This window comes from Sorex fumeus, unplaced genomic scaffold (genome assembly GCF_029834395.1).
Source record: "Sorex fumeus unplaced genomic scaffold, SorFum_2.1 ptg000094l, whole genome shotgun sequence".
NCBI lineage: Eukaryota > Metazoa > Chordata > Mammalia > Eulipotyphla > Soricidae > Sorex > Sorex fumeus.
Genome location: NW_026606151.1, coordinates 12,919,703 through 12,938,913, shown reverse-complemented (window position 1 = coordinate 12,938,913; position 19,211 = coordinate 12,919,703).

The following is a 19,211-nucleotide window of genomic DNA, read 5'->3' as shown; positions in this document are numbered from 1 at the left end:
AATTATAAAAACAAAGTTAATTTATAATCGTTTTAATTTATATCATTATGTATGTAGATATATATATTTCCTTCCATTTCCTTGGAAAATAAAGATTAGATAGGTTCGATTTTATAACAGAATTAAGAATCCCTATTTATATTGCTGGTTTATAATGTGAAACCAAGCCAACTGAGATACTAACTTCTTGTTATTGTCCCCAACCACTAACCTCAGGAATCTAGAAAAATCTCTAAGGAAATGTAAGAAAAATATATGTTTTGCTATCATTTTAAAATAAATACAATAAAATTTAGAAGTAGACTATAAAAAAAACTTTTTTATTGTCCTGTGCAGGTGAATAGGACTTGCTCCAAACACTACTTAATCACTTAACTTTCTATTACTCATCGATTTGCTTGAGTGTGCGCCACTAACGTCTCCATTCATCCCTGTCATGTGCTAGTGTAGCCCAATGGAGTCTGTTCAGTCTAAGAACACAAAGAGCCTCAAACCGATCATTCAGGGTCTTGACAAAGAATTCTGACCATCGTGTAGGTGGGCGGCCACGCAGTCTTTTGACATCCCGTGAAATCCAGTCAGCAATGGCTCTAGTCCAGCGGTCATCTCCAAATCTCTTTATGTGACCAGCCCATCTGATTTTCGACACCTTGGCAAACGAGACAGCATCGCTGATTCTTAACCATCAATGAAGGTCGGAACTCCAGATTCTTTCTCTCATTTGAGTGAAACGTGATACTCCAAGCGTAGCTCTTTCGATTCCTCTTTGGATTCCTCTTTGGGAGAACCAAATAGCGTTCTCATCCTGTTTTCTTAGGGCCCAGGTCTCTGAGGCATATGTTAATGCAGGAAGAACAGTGGAATCGAAGAGATGTGCCCAGATGTGGAGGTTCTTCATCCTCTTAGCTATTTCTTCAACGCTCTTGAAGGCATTTCAAGCTGCTCTCTTCCTCCTGTGCAACTGGGGTGCCAGGTCATTCATCATGTTGACTTCTCGACCTAGGTACACAAAACTGTTGCATTCGGAGATGTTCGTTCCATTGAGAGAGAATGGAATGTCAGGAACAAGACTGTTTCTCATAAACACTGTCTTCGTGAGATTCAGCTGGAGTCCGACCTTTCCACACTCGCGGTCTAAATCAGCCAGCATTTGTGCTGTTTGGCTAATGTTTGGTGTGATTAGAATGATGTCATCAGCAAAGCGGACATGGTGTAGTTGCCGACCATCTATCTTCACTCCCATTCCTTCCCATTCCAGTCATCACATGATGTTCTCCAGGGTGGCACTGAAGAGTTTCGGTGAAATGATATCACCCTGTCGAACTCCTCCCTTGACATCGATGATCACTTCTTTGTAGAATGGTGAGATCCTGGTAGTGAATCTGTAATACAGCTCACGGAGAATCCTGATGTATTGAGTTTGAATGCCCTGACTGGCTAGGGCTTCGTAACCACTTATATCTCAACAGAATCAAAGGCCTTCTTTAAATAAATGAACGTTCGACAGAGTGGCATCTTGAACTCCCAAGAAACCTCAATGAGCTTGGTTATTGTGTGGATATGGTCGATCATGCTGAATCCTTTGTGGAACCTGGCTTGCTCTCATGGTTGTCCTTCATCTAGTGTTCTGCCAATCCTATTCAGGATGACTCGAGGGAACAGCCTGTAGACGACAGACAATAGGCAGATTGGTGATAGCTGCCAATGTCATGGGTGTCTCTCTTCTTGTACAGTAGTACAGTCCTGCTGTTTTTCCATTGGGATGGAACCTTGCATTCAGACAGGTAGCGTGTGAAGATCCGAGCGAGTGTACTGATAAGTACTGATGGCAGGTTCTTCAGGTGTTCAGGTCTGACCTTGTCTGAGCCGGGTGCTGTTTGTTTCGTTACCGACAAAATGGTGTGTTGGATTTTGGAAGAGAGAACGTTGGGAACGACATATCCAGCCTGTGGAATTTGGTATGTGGGCAGGTGGACGTGGCTATCAAAGAGATCTGAGTAGAAGTCATGGATAATCTTCTCCATTGCCCTTCTGGAAGATGTGATAGATCCATCAGGACATCAGAGGGCAGTCATCTTGGTCTTGTGGTTGGCGAAGGACGGCGGGCATTGTGAATGTTTTTCCCGGCTTCTGCAGCATCTATCAGCACTGCTGCTCTTCTCTCTTTGAGATCTTTCTTTATTGCATCTGTGCACTGCTTTGCTAGCTCAGATATTCGCTTGTGGTTGCCTGAGGCATGGGCCAAGCCATGTTGGCGAATAAGCTCAAGAGTTTTTGAAGACAGGCAGTTTTTTTGTAGCTATTGCTCTCTTGGCATTCCTCGCATAATCATGGAGGTGTTGAACCAATCGATCATATTCCTCATCAATGTTTCCAAACACTACATATTCAGTAACTGGTCAGATTCAATAGAATGCAGCGAAACAGAGAGAAAACACCTGCTTCGGACTTAGTCTTAAAGCTGGTTGTGTGTGTATGATCGAAGTAAAAAAGCAATATGCACAGATATATATATGTGTGTGTGTGTGTGTGTGTGTGTATACATACATGACAGTAATGTTCTGAGCACTAATACATTTAGCCCACAGATAAATAAAACACTATGCATGCATTCTCTGAAAACAGCAAAAAGCTCGGTTTTTATAAAAAGAAAAGACTTTATTGTTTGCATGCTTGTTCATTTTTGTGATGCAGAACCCAAGACAAGTGCTCTACAGATAAACTACAACCCAGTCCTAAAGTAAGAAGACTTTCAGGAACCTATGGAGAAGACATTCCCCTCGTACAGAGTATTTCTTTTTTTGTTTGTTTGGGGTTTTTTGTTTGTTTGTTTTTTAGTGAAACACCATGAGGTACAGTTGTAGCCTTACAAATTTTTGTGCTTAGGTTTCAGTTATACAATGATCAAGTACCCATCCCTCCACCAGTGCCCATTTTCTACCACCACAGGTCCCAGTATCCCTCCCACCCCCCATCCCACCCTGCCTCTGTGGCAGGGCATTCCCTTTTGTTCTCTCTCTCTCCTTTTGGGTCCTGTGGTTTGCAAGAGAGGCATTGAGTGGCAATCATGTTTGGTCTATAGTCTACTTTCAGCATGCTTCTCCCATCCTGGGAGGCATACAGAGTATTTTTATGCCCTTGGCATTCATTTGCAAAGGCTGTCATAAGGAAGGATGATGGATTGGCAGCTGAAATCAGTGGTTCTCACACTTCTCATGGTCCCTTCCTGACCACATTTCCTTCTATGGTCCCTAACCTAACAGCTGACCCCCTAGTCTCATGTTTTGCTCCCTTCCATTTATGCAATTTTTACTTGTGACCCCTTGAAATATCTTTGTCTCTGGCCAAGAAACAATTGCTTAAAACATAAAAATATATGACCTAACAGTGCCTGGGGTAAACATCCTCCATCAAGGTGTGGTTCTGGCACATTTGTTCAGTGAATTCTCTTGTTGCCTGTTCTTTGTCTTCCCTCTGAACGTGGCAACGTCCTAATTTCTTCATAAAGTGACACCAGTCACTCCCACTGAAAGAGAGCCCACCCTGATGAGCTCAATGTAACTTAACAACCTCTTTTTTTTTTTTCTGGCTTTTTGGATCACCTCCGGCGATGCACAGGGGTTACTCCTGGTTCATGCACTCAGGAATTATTCCTGGAGGTGCTCAGGGGGCCATATGAGATGCTGGAAATCACATATGGGATGCTGGGAATCGAACCTGGGTCGACCGCGTGCAAGGCAAACGCCCTACCCACTGTGCTATCACTCCAGCCCCAACAACCTCTTTAAAGAACTGTCTCCAGATGCAATCATGGGGGCAGAGCACTTCAACATATGGATTCTGAAAAGCCCAGGAGACTGATGGTTTGCAATTTCACAAGTGCTAATTCTAGCGAATTACCACCACCTCACAGTTTTATGTATTATTCCAAAGAGTATCTCCCTTGCATTTATTACTCCTGCCCATCTACCACCTTTCTGGGAAAGTAGACAGCACTACAGTGTGTAATCACCAGAGGACTAGGGAATCCCGCGGCTCTCTCTCACCACCTCTGTTCGGTGGTCTCACAACACTCCCCCACCTGGGACGGCCAATGCCATGGGCAGAAGGAGGACATGAGGGCCCAACTGGTTGGTGATCAATTGCCGTTTATTTCATTCTCCCCCCCCCCCCACGCACCTGTTCCAGTCTTAACTAAGCCCCTCACTCCCATTTCCTCCTGTCTCTCCACACTCTGACTTGCTGCCTTGGTCTCTTTCTAGTCTCTCTCCAACTCCCTGCATTGGGGTAGCGTTATCAACATATCAGAGCCCTTCCTGATCGCCAATCAGGCTCAAGGGCAAGATGCCAATTGGGGGGTTTTCTCCTTTCCTTAATCCAATAAGTTAATTAACATCTTAATTAACATCTTAATTCTACTTAATGTTAGTTATTTTGTATGGACACAGGAAGAGATATATTAAACTTGTAGTAGGGTAGCTCTCCTTGGGACATCTCTCTATAGATCTCAGACTACAGTGCTCAGGCCAGACTAATCTTTCCTAACCCTAGCAGGGTCCTAATCTAGTTGTTACTTTTTGGATCATGACAGAATTTGTCCATGACCATGCTCTTAACTTATAGTTAAGTATTATGGCACTTGGCCTGGCCCATTTTGATGCCAGGGTAGCTCACAGCTTGCCCTGGGTCCATCCAGTCCCTCATCGGGACCCTGCTTTTAGGATGCTAGGAAGTAAGGGCAACTGAGGCTTAAGTCGAGAGAACAGATGCCCAGGAGTGAATATCATTCGGAGTCAATTAACTCCCAAGTTACAAAAGCACAGCATTAACTGTCTTCTTGTGTCTATATAAAAAGGACATTGCTCTAAAGTAGCTATGCAAAGGTGACCGTGAAGTAATCAATCTAGTCACACAATTAATTCATTCATTCTCAGAGTTGTTCCAGTATATCTGTTAACCACATACATCATTTCTATTATGAGTGCAAAGGACTTAAGAAGAGAAAAGCAATATTTACAAGTTAACAGAGTCTGATTAGGAGATAAAGGTGATTGACTGGTTGGGGAAGCAGAGCACAAAGAAAGAGGTTACAGATACGCACAGAGGAATGGAAGCACTGTGATGGGAGTAACCCAATAAATCTAAGCTCCCTGTGGCAAAGCAGAAAAGACAAACCAATATTATCCTACACTACAGGACTCGGAGTCTGCTAAAACTGAATTTACTTGAATATTTCAGTTGTCTTGTGTTTTAGATAATGGGGTTCCAATATAACATTCATGAGTTTTGTGTAGAGTTACCACACCTACATCATCACCAATATGCCAAAGAGCCTTCGCCACTGCTCTAATCAGAGAGCTGGGGAGTAGCTCAAAGGGATAGAATGAATGTCTTGCTCGATGCCCAGCTGTATACCTGGTGGCCCCTAAGCATTGGTGGGCCATAAAAATATTCCTCCATTGCCATGGCCCCCAGACCCTGTAAACACCTCCAGGAAGATTTTCCCTCAAAAAAAAATTAAATTGGTGAAGAGAGACACTAACCATCAAACTTTCTGAGGAGTCTTTAAATGACAGATGCATGAGGTGCCAGATTAGGCTGCACTGGGGTCGAGTAACCATGAAATAATCAATCTAGTCACACCATTCATTCATTCTCAGAGTTGTTCCAGTATATCTGTTAACCGCATACATCATTTCTATCATCTTTCACAATTCATATCCCATCTTGGTACTGTTTCATTATATCTGCTGACCATATACATCATCGATATCATCTATTTTCTCTACCCCTAGATGCTCTAGTTTGGGGAAACCAAAGAATAAAATACCACTCTGTTCTAGAAAACTAGTCCACGCTCCTCACCCGCCATGAGAATGTCAGTTCTGACCGTTAGAACTCAAACAGAAAGGCTGGCTTTTTTAATGATCTCTGAAAATCTAAGAAGCTGCTGAGCTGACTTGATGCCTGCAGGACATCTGTTGAGGTGATACTGAAACTTGTCTGTGAATGGTTCCACCAACAGCACAATTTCCTGTCACGGGAGTTTGTCATGATACTTTGATTCTTAGACCAGAAAAACTATTGAAACAAAGTGTCCCCTGCATGTGATTAAAAGTCCAGCTGTGGAGAGATTTAAAAAAAAAAACTTTCAGGAAACTAGGCAACCTCAGCTCAAAATCCTTTCAACATTTCAGACATTCCCCTGCACTTATAATTAGGTTATTTGTGTCGCTTTCAATAGGGAAAAAAAACTTTAGAGGCCAAGGTAATAAACTTGATCATTTTTTTCTAGACTGACCTAACAAAGTGGCAATTTAGAAATAAATTGCTTTCTTATGCCAAACTAAGTTTTATGGCTCTATCATTCAGTTCTTAATTGTTCGGTTGTTAAGGAAAAAAGTAGGGCTAGATTTATATGAGTTCATGGTGATGTTTTTTAAAGCCAAAACTTGGTCACCAGTTAATGTGTTCCCTATTAAGTCCTCACTTAACATCACCTGTCACGTCCGGCAAAGTTCATCGACAAACCAGATAACCCAGTAGGAAAAGAGGTCTTCTAAATAATATCCTGGAGTTCAAGGCCAGACTGGACTGGTTTGCTTTGTTTTTCTTCTTTCTCAACATGATGCTGATGTTGGACAGAACTAGCCATTGTTTATAAGTCCTTTAATCAAAGAGTTGCTGTCTTCTCAAGGACTTAGCTGGCTGTTTCTTCAGGTTACTAACAGATTTCTTCCAAGGGAACACGCTGAGGGTTTCTCTTGTATGTTCACTCTTGCAACAGGTGACATTTCTCCACAAACCTTACTTCTATACAACCTCCAAATAAAATTGTCTTGTCTTGTCCTGTCCTTTTATAACTCTGAAATGAAACCACAAACCCTTAATATCAACAAGGATGCTTAAATGATCCCATTGTGGGTCCATCTTGGGATCCATCATCTAAAAGGTTGCCGCCAAGGTCATCTTAGCTGTCCAGTTTGGACTATCATTTTTCTACTAAGTGTCTTAAAGGGTTTTCCCTTGTTCCCAGACCATCTCTGAGGAGAAACTGTGCTGAGAGCAGAACCTGGGAGATTTTCTGCTTTGTTTTGCTTTAGGGTCAAATGTCTGAAGCCATAGTGAATTAAAATAAACAGAAGACTTCGATGAAAGAAAACTACCCCCTGCTGTGAACAACGGAGAGACAAGTTAACCATTACAAAATAGGCATTTTGCAGGAAACTGTCACAGATACAGAAGTTATTGGTTAACTGCAGTTTAGTGCCCAGATTAATAGAGAAAAAGGCTTTAGTAAACTAGGATAGTCGGATAGCATTCAAAGCTCCAAAAAGCTCATTATAAAAAAAAAAATGTCTATAATACCACTGTCTAGCCCTGGAGGCTGTACTGTTAAAACTGAATACCCAAAGATTTTCTACTCACACATATAGATTTCTAACACAATTATAAATTAACTACAGTCATTTCAGATATTGCTCAACATAGCATTTTCAAACTCTCTGTTTTATGACCTCTTTGATCATTTCCCAAAGACTTTCTCAAACAGGGTATAGCTTTAAATCACCGTTTTTAAAGAAAATTTTTAAGTATTTAGGTTCAGAGATGGTCCACCGTGGAATCACTCACATCTCATCCCAACTTTGGGTGTGTCATTCCATCCCTATATGTCCATGAGTTTACCCCCTTGTATCTTATGCTGCCTAAGGAAGATTGTTTTACTTCAAAAAATTAATATTTAAGTTTAAAAATGCAGAAAACCACACATACTGAGTATCTAGGATACCCTGAACCTTGCCCAACTGATTTTTCCATAACTTGCTAAATTTCTAGCTGAAAAAGACAAATGACAAAACAGAGATAGAATGAATCAACTCTCAGCTAGAGGAGCTGAGGACAAGAAGCAGCAAATCAAGGCCTTCCATTTACTCCAATATGGACCCTTTTATCATATCCTTAAGTCTCAGAAAACTGATGTGCTTTACCATCAAAGTCTTACACTTGCCTATGACCAAAGGACATACTTGCATGAACTAGTATCCAGCCGGCTCTGCCAACATCGCGACCACTTGAATTACCATATGGGTATGCAGAGGGTGCAGTGCCCACCTGGGCCCATGGGGTGAGTGCATCAGCAACATGGTGGTGCCTTCAGGCTTCCTGATACCCCCAAATTGCTGCTGCACCCCTGGCTGGACGTCAACAACTCAGAACCTAGATTCCCAAGAAATTCATGAATCACGGATCACGACCATCCTGTTATTCGTAGATTGCCTCGAGCAGGCCCCAGTAACATCTCCTTCATCCTAGCCCTGAGATTTTTAAGAAAGTGCTATATTCAAGGCTCTTTAGGAGAATGAGACCCATCATTGTTACTGGTATTTGGCATATTGGGTACGCCACAGGGAGTTTGCCAGACTCTGCCACATGGGCAGGTTACATTCGGTAGCCTGCCAGGTTGTCCAAAGTAGGAATGAGATAATAAGATGTCGGGAGTTGGGTTTTATAGTCTCTGAGTCTTGACTATTGATGGGATTACACGGCACCAGGGGGCCAGTTGGTGGGTGTGACCCCCGCCTACTGGAATTTGGAGGATCTGGGTGGAGGATGCTCAGCCCCGATCCGAGTAGGCTTGGAGATCTCAGCCCTGGGACCCGCATGCCTTTGTTCCTCTGCCGGTACCTTCATGTGTGCAGAGAGTGGTCTCAGCATGGTGGTGACTGGTTCTGGAGGTCTTCGGCTGCCGAAGCCCTGGTTGGGGCGGGGAGGCAATCTACGAATAACAGGACCCCTCCAAGGGGTCCCGGTGAGGACAGCCAGGCACAGGGGCAGGAGACTCTGCGCTGTTCTCTTCCAGAAGCTCGGTTTTATAGTCTCTGAGTCTTGACCATTGATGGGATTAAACAGTGCCAGGGGGCCAGTTGGTGGGTGTGACCCTCGCCTACTGGAATTTGGAGGATTTGGGTGGAGGATGCTCAGCCCCGATCCAAGTAGGCTTGGAGATCTCAGCCCCAGGACCCGCATGCCTTTGTTCCTCTGCCGGTACCTTCATGTGTGCGGAGAGTGGTCTCAGCATGGTGAACCAGCCACCATCCCAAGAAATTAAATGGTCAAATGTTAGGTACGTGGGCATCATGCCCACAAATCATCTCTAGCTCAGTTCAACCTCATTAATTGGCCTTGCTCCAGAGACCCATAAGTAAATCTCAAAAAAAGATCAAAAGCCGCAGTTAATCTCAAACCCACACATAGCTGAACATATAGGGATAAATCGGAGGGGGGCAGGTTAGCCTGGTGCCCGCCCAAGCAGAGCCCCTGGTAGCCACTTGTTCCCACAATTCAAAATCACCGCCATGTCCCCAGCCAGACTCCACCATCATGGGACAGATATAATCTGCTGAAGATATAATCTGCTGAAAATTTGATTATGAGGGGTTTGTGACTGAAATCTCCAGGCTTTCTCGGGGGTCACAATGGACCACCATCCTCAACCTGCCTGTACTTGAGGAAGACTCGACAATCACATCCACACCCCAAAGCTGCCGCCCAGTTAAAAAAGCTACTCCAGCCTTACCTTCCCAATAAAAATTCTGAATGACCTGAACAAACACAATGACCTCTTAGTATCTGTACTGCAAACCATAATTTCTCCAAAAGGAGAAATAGGGAAAAAAGGAACCCAACCATAAGCAGCTTTGTAATGGCCTATCTCACAGATATTGAATAAAAACTGTGAATTTTAAAAAACTATATATATGCTAAGGCCTTGTATGCTAAGCTTGACTAAAATAAATTTTTAAAATAAATTATGAACAAAAAAATTTTAATGCCTTTTCCGATATTTTGCTTGTATGATTCCATTTATGTACAAGAATGTTATGTGATAAAAAATAAAAAGTGTCTAAGTAAGTGAAGGCTAGGACTCTCTAATATGTTCAGGCTAGGCCTCCCCAAGATCACCTGGCATATTTATTATTTCCAGTGGAAGTCAACCAAAAACCCTACAGTCTCATAAGAAATGTATCACTTTTGGGCCAAAATGATAGTACAGCTAGCAGGTAGGGCACTTACCTTGCACGTGCACTTTGCACATATACCACTTGCCTTGCATCAAAAGTGGTCCCAAAGTATAGAGCCAGGAGTCAACCCTGAGCATCTCCATGTGTGCGCCCTCCCCCCTCCCTCCGGAAAGAAAAGAAAAGAAGGAAGGAAAAGAAAGGAAGGAAGGGATTGAGAAAGAAAGAAAGTGAGAGAGAAAGAAAGGAGGGAGGGAGGGAGGGAGGAAGGAAGGAGGAAGGAAGGAAGGAAGGAAGGAAGGAAGGAAGGAAGGAAGGAAGGAAGGAAGGAAGGGATTGAGAAAGAAAGAAAGCGAGAGAGAAAGAAAGGAGGGAGGGAGGGAGGAAGGAAGGAAGGAAGGAAGGAAGGAAGGAAGGAAGGAAGGAAGGGAGGGATTGAGAAAGAAAGAAAGAAAGAAAGAAAGAAAGAAAGAAAGAAAGAAAGAAAGAGAGAGAGAAAGAAGGGAGGGAGGGAGGGAGGGAAGGAGGGAGGGAGGGAGGGAAGAAGGAAGGAAGGAAGGAAGGAAGGAAGGAAGGAAGGAAGGAAGGAAGGAAGGAAATATGCCACACCTTTAACTACCTAGAATGAAAACTGGGTATCTTCCCCAGATTTAGGGTTATAATCAGAAACACCCTTTTTCTAGGAGAGCAACCTTTCCTTACATAGAAAAAACATCTAATTACAGAGCATCTGCTCCCCACCCCATCCCTCTCTCCTCCCCAGAAGCACCCTCCTCACTCTCTGAAGCACGGAGTCCCCAATCTATTCCGTAACTCAGGTTAGAGTTATATTTTGTGGTTCATATTTTGCCTATGTAGATTCACCAGATGTATGCAATTATATTTTATTTTATTCTCCTTTCATTATCTAAATCTTCACTCTAGACTTTAATTTTCTACTTGCTATTCTATCCACCCCCTTACAGAAAGTTAAAGATTTGTCTTTCTTTTTCTGGAATACCCAGAGCTTCCCACAGATCTTGGCAGAGGATAGATATTTAACACAAGTATATTAAGTTTTAATGGGAGAAGGGTGGTTTGTTTTTTTGTTTTCTTAAGAATCTGTTTTTTTTTTAAGAATCTGTTTTTTAAGAAAGCATAACATCATCGGATATTTTGAATAGTTTCCTTATTAGGCCAACCTAAAATAAAGGTGCACTTTGTAATCACCGATAGCTTAGATTGAAAGAAGTAGTACCATTCCAGGCTGGAGTGTTTGCACCCATAAATCTCTGTCAGCTCTACATGTGCGGTTGGAATTCCCCTGTGGCCTTCCCTGATGAGTCTATACCCTCATTGTCATCATCATTTTATCCACCCCCATGCAGAGCAAAGACTTTCCCACTAAAGAGAACAAGTCAAGCAGTTGTTTCATCTGGATCCAGACATCCTCTTTCACTCTCATGGGCCAAAATGTGATTGTAAAATATTTGGGGAAACAAAAGTAAGTGTGCCTGGTGTAAGGCCCACTGCTAGGATATTAATTGTAGAAAATTATAGTCAGGACCCATATTGCCAAAGATTTACTATTACATAAAAAAATCACATTATTTAGAAACGTCCCCAGTAGGAAGGTTTAAAACAAAAGTGGGTGTGAGTGCCCCAAGGAAACCCTGGAGCCTGGTCCCTGCAGTTCTCATCAGCCTACTGATCCCATTCTGCTTGATCCTTTCACTCTCAAGGAGACTTTTCCTTCGATATTGTACTTCATACTGTGCTCTATGTTTTATACCAAAACATACAGATGTATGTATCTCAGCAGTGTCATTCCATGTCCAATAATTTGATGATGGTCTAGAATTATTTCTACCCTTCCTGCAAATGTAAAGCTAAATTCTCAAACCTTCTTGTCTCACCATGGTTTCATACTATATTGGCAAAAAAAAAAGAATTAAAATTACAATAACATATCTTATGACACACTAGATTTTTTTTGCTTTTTCTTTGTGGGGGAAGGGTGTTTGGGACCACACCAGAAGGTGCTCAGGGACTACTCCTACTTCTGTGCTCAGGAGTGACTCTTAGAGGTGCCTAGGGGACCAAAAGTGGAGTTGGGGATTAAACCCATATGCAAGGCAAGTGCCTTATTCTTGTACTCTCTTTCTGGCACCTAACCACCTAGATTTTATAAAGACTAAAGATGGTAGAAATTTAATTTAATAAATGGCATAATATTTTACAGTATTTAATTCTATGTCTCCCCAATTTAAATTAATTTTCCATCTCATTTGCTATGTTATTCTTGCCTATTATCTAGAAACAATTCAAGCATGGCAGCACAGATCTGTACACATACATTAATTTTGTTCAGGGTACAAATGTACAATCGTTAAGACTTACTATCTTTACAAAGAAAAATATTCTTGTTTGTTTTGTTGGGGGGGGCACATCGGGCAGTACTTACGGCTTACTCTTAGCTCTGCAACTCAGTGAGCACTCCTAGTGGAGTTCTGGGGACCAGATGAGATGCTGGGGATCAAACCTGGGTCAGCCACAACAGGGCAAACACACTACCTGCTATGCTATCTCTCCAGTCACAAAAAGAAAAATCTTAAGCATTTTGATAGAAGCTAATCTTCATTTTTAAAAATGACACTTATGTTTAACACCTTCTCTATTCCTCTGCAAATAGTTTATCAAAGTGCAATCTATACCAATTAACAGATTTTTTCCCATTTAATACATGTTTTCATCTAAGTGAAGAACATTAGCTTTAACTCTTTTCTTTTCTTTTTGGGTCACACCCGGCTATGCACAGGGGTTACTCCTGGCTCTGCACTCAGGAATTCCTCCTGGCGGTGCTCAGGGATCATATGGGACACTGGGAATTGAACCCAGGTTGGCCACATGTAAGGCAAATGCCCTACCTGCTGTGCTATTGCTCCAGCACCAGCTTTAACACTTATCCTGAGAACTTCTTTTATATCATTGTGTGGTACAGCAATCTACAGATGTTCTTAAATTGTGATTTGTAAAAATTACAACTGAGTGAAGTTATAATTTTTAATTATATTATTATAATGAGACCCATTGTATTTACTCCACATCGGGACCCATGGACTTGGATGGAACGAACAGGGTGAGAGACTATCTGAGTTCATCATGTCGACCAAGACCATCCATGGTAACTCACAGTTCCAGAAAGCTGAATCTAAACATTGGACATGGGAGTCTCCCGGTGGACAGTTCCACAATGAAATTGACCACATCATATTCAATCAATGGTTTTGCCTGACTGGTGTCACTGTTGTCCCAAAATTCCAAATAGGATTGGACCACCGTCTCCTTCGTGCAAAATTCTACCTCATGGAGCGGGGAGAAAGGGCTGCAAAGTTTAAGAAGAGAACTCCCAGAACGACTATCAACTGGGAGCTCTTTAGCACTATTGCGGCAACATGGGAAGATTCTGTCACTGACAACATTGACGAAGAATACGATCGACTGGTTCAGCACCTCCATGATTGTGCGAGGAATGTCGAGAGAGATAGACACAAAAAGATGCCTGTCTTTGAAAATTCTTGAGCTCATTCACCAACGTGGCTTGGCACAAGCCTCAGGCACCTGCAAGCGAATGTCCGAGCTCACAAAGCAGCGCAGAGACACAATAAAGGAAGACCTCAAAGAGAGAAGAGCAGCAGTGCTGGCAGATGTGGTAGAAGCCTGGAAAAGCATTTGCAACGCCCACCTGTCCTTCGCCAACTACAAGACCAAGACGACTGCCCTCCAACATCCTGACAGATCTATCACACCTTCCAGAAGGGCAATGGAGAAGATTATCCATGACTTCTACTCAGATCTGTTTGATAGCCATGTCCACCTGCCCACATACCAAATTCCGCAGGATGGATGTCATTCCCAACATTCTCCCTTCCGAAATCCGACATGCCATCTCATCAGTAAAGAAGCAAACAGCACCCGGCCCAGACAAGGTCAGACCCAAACACCTGAAGAACCTGCCAGCAGTACTCATCAATACACTGGCTCGGCTCTTCACATGCTACCTGTCTGAATGCAAGGTTTTGTCCCAGTGGAAAACCAGAAGGACTGTACTACTGTATAAGAAGGGACACATCTATGACATTGGCAACTATCGCCCCATCTGCCTGTTGTCTGTCGTCTACAAGCTGTTCACTCAAGTCATCTTGAATAGGATTGGCAGAACACTAGATAAAGGACAACCATGCGAGCAATCCAAGTTCTGAAAAGGATTCAGCATGATTGAACACATCCACACAACAACCAAGCTCGGGAGTGCAAGATGCCACTCTGTATAATGTTCATTGATTTAAAGAAGGCCTTTGATTCTGTTGAGATGGAAGCGGTCATTGAAGCCCTAGCCAATCAGGGCATTCAAGCTCAATACATCAAGATCCTCCATGAGCTGTATTGCAGATTCACTACCAGGATCTCACCATTCTACAAAGAATTGATCATCGATGTCAAGAGAGGGGTTTGGCAGGGTGATACCATTTCACTGAAACTCTTCAGTGCCACCCTCAAGAACATCATGCGATGACTGGAATGGGAAGGAATGGGAGTGAAGATAGATGATTGGCAACTACACCACCTCCACTTCACTGATGACATCGTTCTAATAACACCAAACATCAACCAAGCGGCACAAATGCTGGCCGACTTCAACCGTGAGTGTGGAAAGGTCGGACTACAGCTGAATCTCATGAAGACAATGTTTATGAGAGACGGTCTCGTTCCTGATGTTCCATTTGCTCTCAACGGAATTAACATCTCCGAATGCAACAGTTATGTGTACCTAGGTCGAGAAGTCAACATGACGAATTACCTGGCACCTGAGTTGCACAGGAGGAAGAGAACGGCTTGAAACACCTTGAAGAGCATCAAAGAAATAGCTAAGAGGATGAATAACCTCCAGCTCTGGGCACATCTCTTTGATTACACTGTTCTTCCTGTATTAACATACGCCTCAGGACCTGGGCCTTATGAAAACAGGATAAGAACGCTATTCGGGTCTCCCAAAGAGGAATCGAAAGAGCTATTCTTGGAGTATCAAGCTTCACTTAAGTGAGAAAAAGAATCCAGAGTTTCGACCTCCATTGACGATCAAGAATCGGGGATGCTGTCTCATTTGCCAAGGCGTCGAAAATCAGATGGGCTGGACACATAATGAGATTTGGAGACAACTGCTGGACTAGAGCCGTTACAGACTTCTTCATCAAGACCCTGAATGATCGGTTTAAAGCTCTCCATGTTCCTAGAACAAGCAGACGCCATGGGCTACACTAGCACATGACAGGGACAAATGGAGACGTTACTGGTGCCAGCTCGAGCAACTCGATGAGTAACAGGATGTCAAGTGATCAAGTGATGTTATTATAATATCAATTATTTATAACAACATATTTTTCTAATAATTTATATAACATAAGTTATTGTAAATTAGAATTGAGTGAAGGACAGTGGCAGGTAGGTATGTACCTGAATGCTAAGAACAAACTTGGCTAGATTCTCCATGTATCATCTACTCGATCACTTCATCACTTGATATCTACTTATGGTGGTTAATGTTAATTTGACTGTTCTACAAAGGGCCCACTTTAAAGATAATTTCTGGGTGCTCCTAGAAAAAGTAGCCTTTGAATCTGTGGATTCAGTCAAGCGGCTAATTATCTGTGAGTGAGCATCATCTAAACCATTCCCTGGAAATCTACCTGCTCTACGCAAACAAATAGAAAGCAGCCCCGACAACTGCATCCAAGGCCACAGTCTCCTGGATCACTCCAGCATCCTGGGGGGATGATGGCACCCACGTTGGGAAACAATTCATGGAGGGCCTGATTCCAATAAAAGGCAGAGGAGTTCCCACTTGTTTTCTGCCACTTTGCATGACAGGGAGTAGCTCATCTCATCTCATCTTCAGCCTGTCTTTGGACTGCTCCTGCCTGCCCCTGACACACACACACACACACACACACACACACACACACTCACACACCTCACATTGGTGGTCCAGGTTCTCCAGTCTCCAACTTAGACTACACTGCACACCGGTTTCCTAATTATCCCATTTGCAGATAGCAAAGCGTGAACTTAACTTCCATAACTTCCAATCATCTGGGCCAATTCTAATCCATTTCTCATCCTGTCGGTGCCGTGCTCTTGAGAAGCCTGGCAAATACAGGGGTTGAGTGTCTGGTTGCTGAGTTAGGGTTTTACTACACCATTTAACTCTGCCTGTCCAACAGATTGTATTAAAATTGTTACCAAATAAATAAGCATAGGAATAGTGCTCCCTCCTGTGGCCAAACTCTTTGAAAATTCTCAAGTATGGTCAAATTCTCACTTGCAACAGGTGAGTAAATCACCCTCCAGGGCTCAGGGAAAACCACCTACATAAACCTTAGGTACTGCATGTACGTGGGATCAGAATTTTTAAAAGGTGGACTTCTGCTTAGAATGATGACCATAACTATATCAAGATATGCTTTGATTTCGGGGCCCACACCTGGTGGTATTTGATGGACCATGTAGTGCTAAGGATCGAAACTGAGGGTTTCTACATGCAAAGTATGTTCTCCAGTCTTCTGAATTATCTTCCCAATCCCTAAGTCTGCATTTTAATGACTGTCATGTGTTAAGGAAACACACTGTCACTGTCCTCCCATTGTTCATCGATTTGCTCAAGCGGGCCCAGGAACGTCTCCATTGTGAGACTTGTTGTTACTGTGTTTGGCATATCAAATAGCCACGGTGAGCATGCCAGGCTCTGCCGTGCGGGCAAGATACTCTCGATAGCTTGCCAGGCTCTCCAAGAGGGGCGGAGGAATCAAACCTGGGTAAGCCCAGTGGGTTGCATGCAAGGCAAACGTCCTACCCGGTGTGCTATCACTCCAGCCCAAGAAAACACAAATCAACATATAAAGGGGTCAATGGGATCTATCTTATAAGGGGGCATGGAGAGAAATGGCCTTGAGACCTTGATAGGAAATGCAGTGGTTCTCATTCGAGAACTATTTTGGTCTCCAGGAGAGTGGCCAGGTCTGGAACTAGTATTGGTTGTGAGACCTCAGGGAAGGGATGCTGCAGGGACCTAATAAGTAGAGTAAGGCATTCAGGAGAGGACACGGGCTTCTCCAAGGGAGAGAGTTGAGGGTATATCATAAAGTAAAAAAGAAAGAAAGAAAGAAAGAAAGAAAGAAAGAAAGAAAGAAAGAAATAAATCACACATCCCAAGTTGAGATGCAGGCAATGCCCAGAATGGGGAAGCATGCCACTTGTTTGTTGAGGGAAACAGTTCTAACCTAAAGCAACCCAAAGGTATAGGGAACTCTGACACAAAGGACCCATCTCAGGAGCCCAGAAAAACCACTGAAATGCATAATTCCAGGTGCAAGTAGGGGTGGGTCTCTGAGAGGAGAGACAGCAGGAATGCATGGAAAGCTGCAGTAGGAACTCAGAAATGGAACACCAAAGTTCAACGGTTTTCCCCAGGAAAACCTCATCAACTCCGACTTGCGTGAAAAATTTGAGTCAAAGGCATCTAGAAAAAATATCCATACTTAACCTTCCTCAGAACTCAGCTTTGGGCTCTCTGCAGTCTGGAGAAGTCCATGTTCTCTCTTGAGAGTATTTTTTTTCTTTAAACTTGAGGGCCATTAGAGCAGCCTGAAGTGAGCTCACACACAAAATAAAGCCCCCCCCCAATCTGTCTGGCAAGAAGATAAAAGGGACAACTGTAGGGTGAAGGACAGAATCGGACTTCTAGAGCTGAACTTATGTAGTTATATATACAAGTTGATTTCAACAACATACACCTGGAATTACGTGCTGTTATAATGCGATATCACTTGATTTAAATAAAGAGAAAGAAATGTGCCCTGCTGTAGAGCTCGTGATGCCTTCTTCCAAAATGTTTTTTCCAGTCCATGCTCTCTCTTGAACACGTATCTCTCTCTTACTCTCCTTTGCTTTTCCCCTCTAGAGACTCTGGAGACACCTTAGATCTCTCTCTCTCTCTCTCTCTCTCTCTCTCTCTCTCTCTCTCTCTCTCTCTCTCTCCTTCCCTCTTCTCAAAACTCTAATAAATCAAGAAAGCAAGTTTTCAATTTCCATAACAGCCAGGCCCTTATGCACTGCACTTCACCTATTAGCGACCCACTCCCCCCACAAAAAAATACTCCTCTCCTTTCCCTTTCCACAATGTCTTTCTCCTATTGATCTGTCTGATACTGATTTGATTACTTAACTAGCCCAGAAAGCACAGAAGAGATGTAGGAGAAATTTTCCTTCCTCCTGAAGATAGCCAACTTTAGCCTTCTCGTTAGCATCTGACGTAACTGATCATGTCACTGTTGAAGCACTGTTTTTAATTTGACTTCTCGGATCATACCCGCTCTGATATGACTCCTTCCTAACCACTCCTTAGCATGTTCCTCTGCTAGATCCCCTCCTCTTCATGAGCTTCAAATGCTGGAGGATCCAGAGCTCTGCCATCACACCTTTCCCTCTACTGTTTAACTTCCTAGGAGATCTTACCCAACAGTATATTTTACTATATTGGGGGTGGCTTGGGGTTACTACTGGCTTTATGCTCAGGGATCACTCTTGGCAGTGCTCACAGAACTCTATGCAGTGCCAAGAATTGAATCAGGGTTAGACACAAGCAAGGTTTAAGCTCTGAGCTCTCTCTCTCTCTCTCTCTCTCTCTCTCTCTCTCTCTCTCTCTCTCTCTCTCTCTCTCTCTCTCTCTCCCCCAGTGTACATGTTAAATTCTTCCTTATAGTCCTAAGTATATACATCAAGTTCTAAAGTTCTAACGTCTGCTCCATACTCTAGGCTGCTTACTTGACACCATCCTAAGATATAGAATAGATATCGAGTAGAGCTACCAGACACCATCCTAAGATATCGAGTAGAGCTACCAGATTTAGCATAAACATTTAGCACCAACTGCCAAGCAATAAGCTTTTTTCATCTAAACTTGCTCTTCCCCAAAATTCCTTGTTTCAGAAAGGGCACCAATCATTGCACAGATGTTTAATACAAAAATGGTGCAACATATGGCGCTGGAGCAATAACACAGTGGGTAGGGCATTTGCCATGGGCAGCCAAGCCAGGTTTGATTCCCCCGCATCCCCTGTGGTCCCCGAGCACCACCAGAAGAAATACCTGGTGATT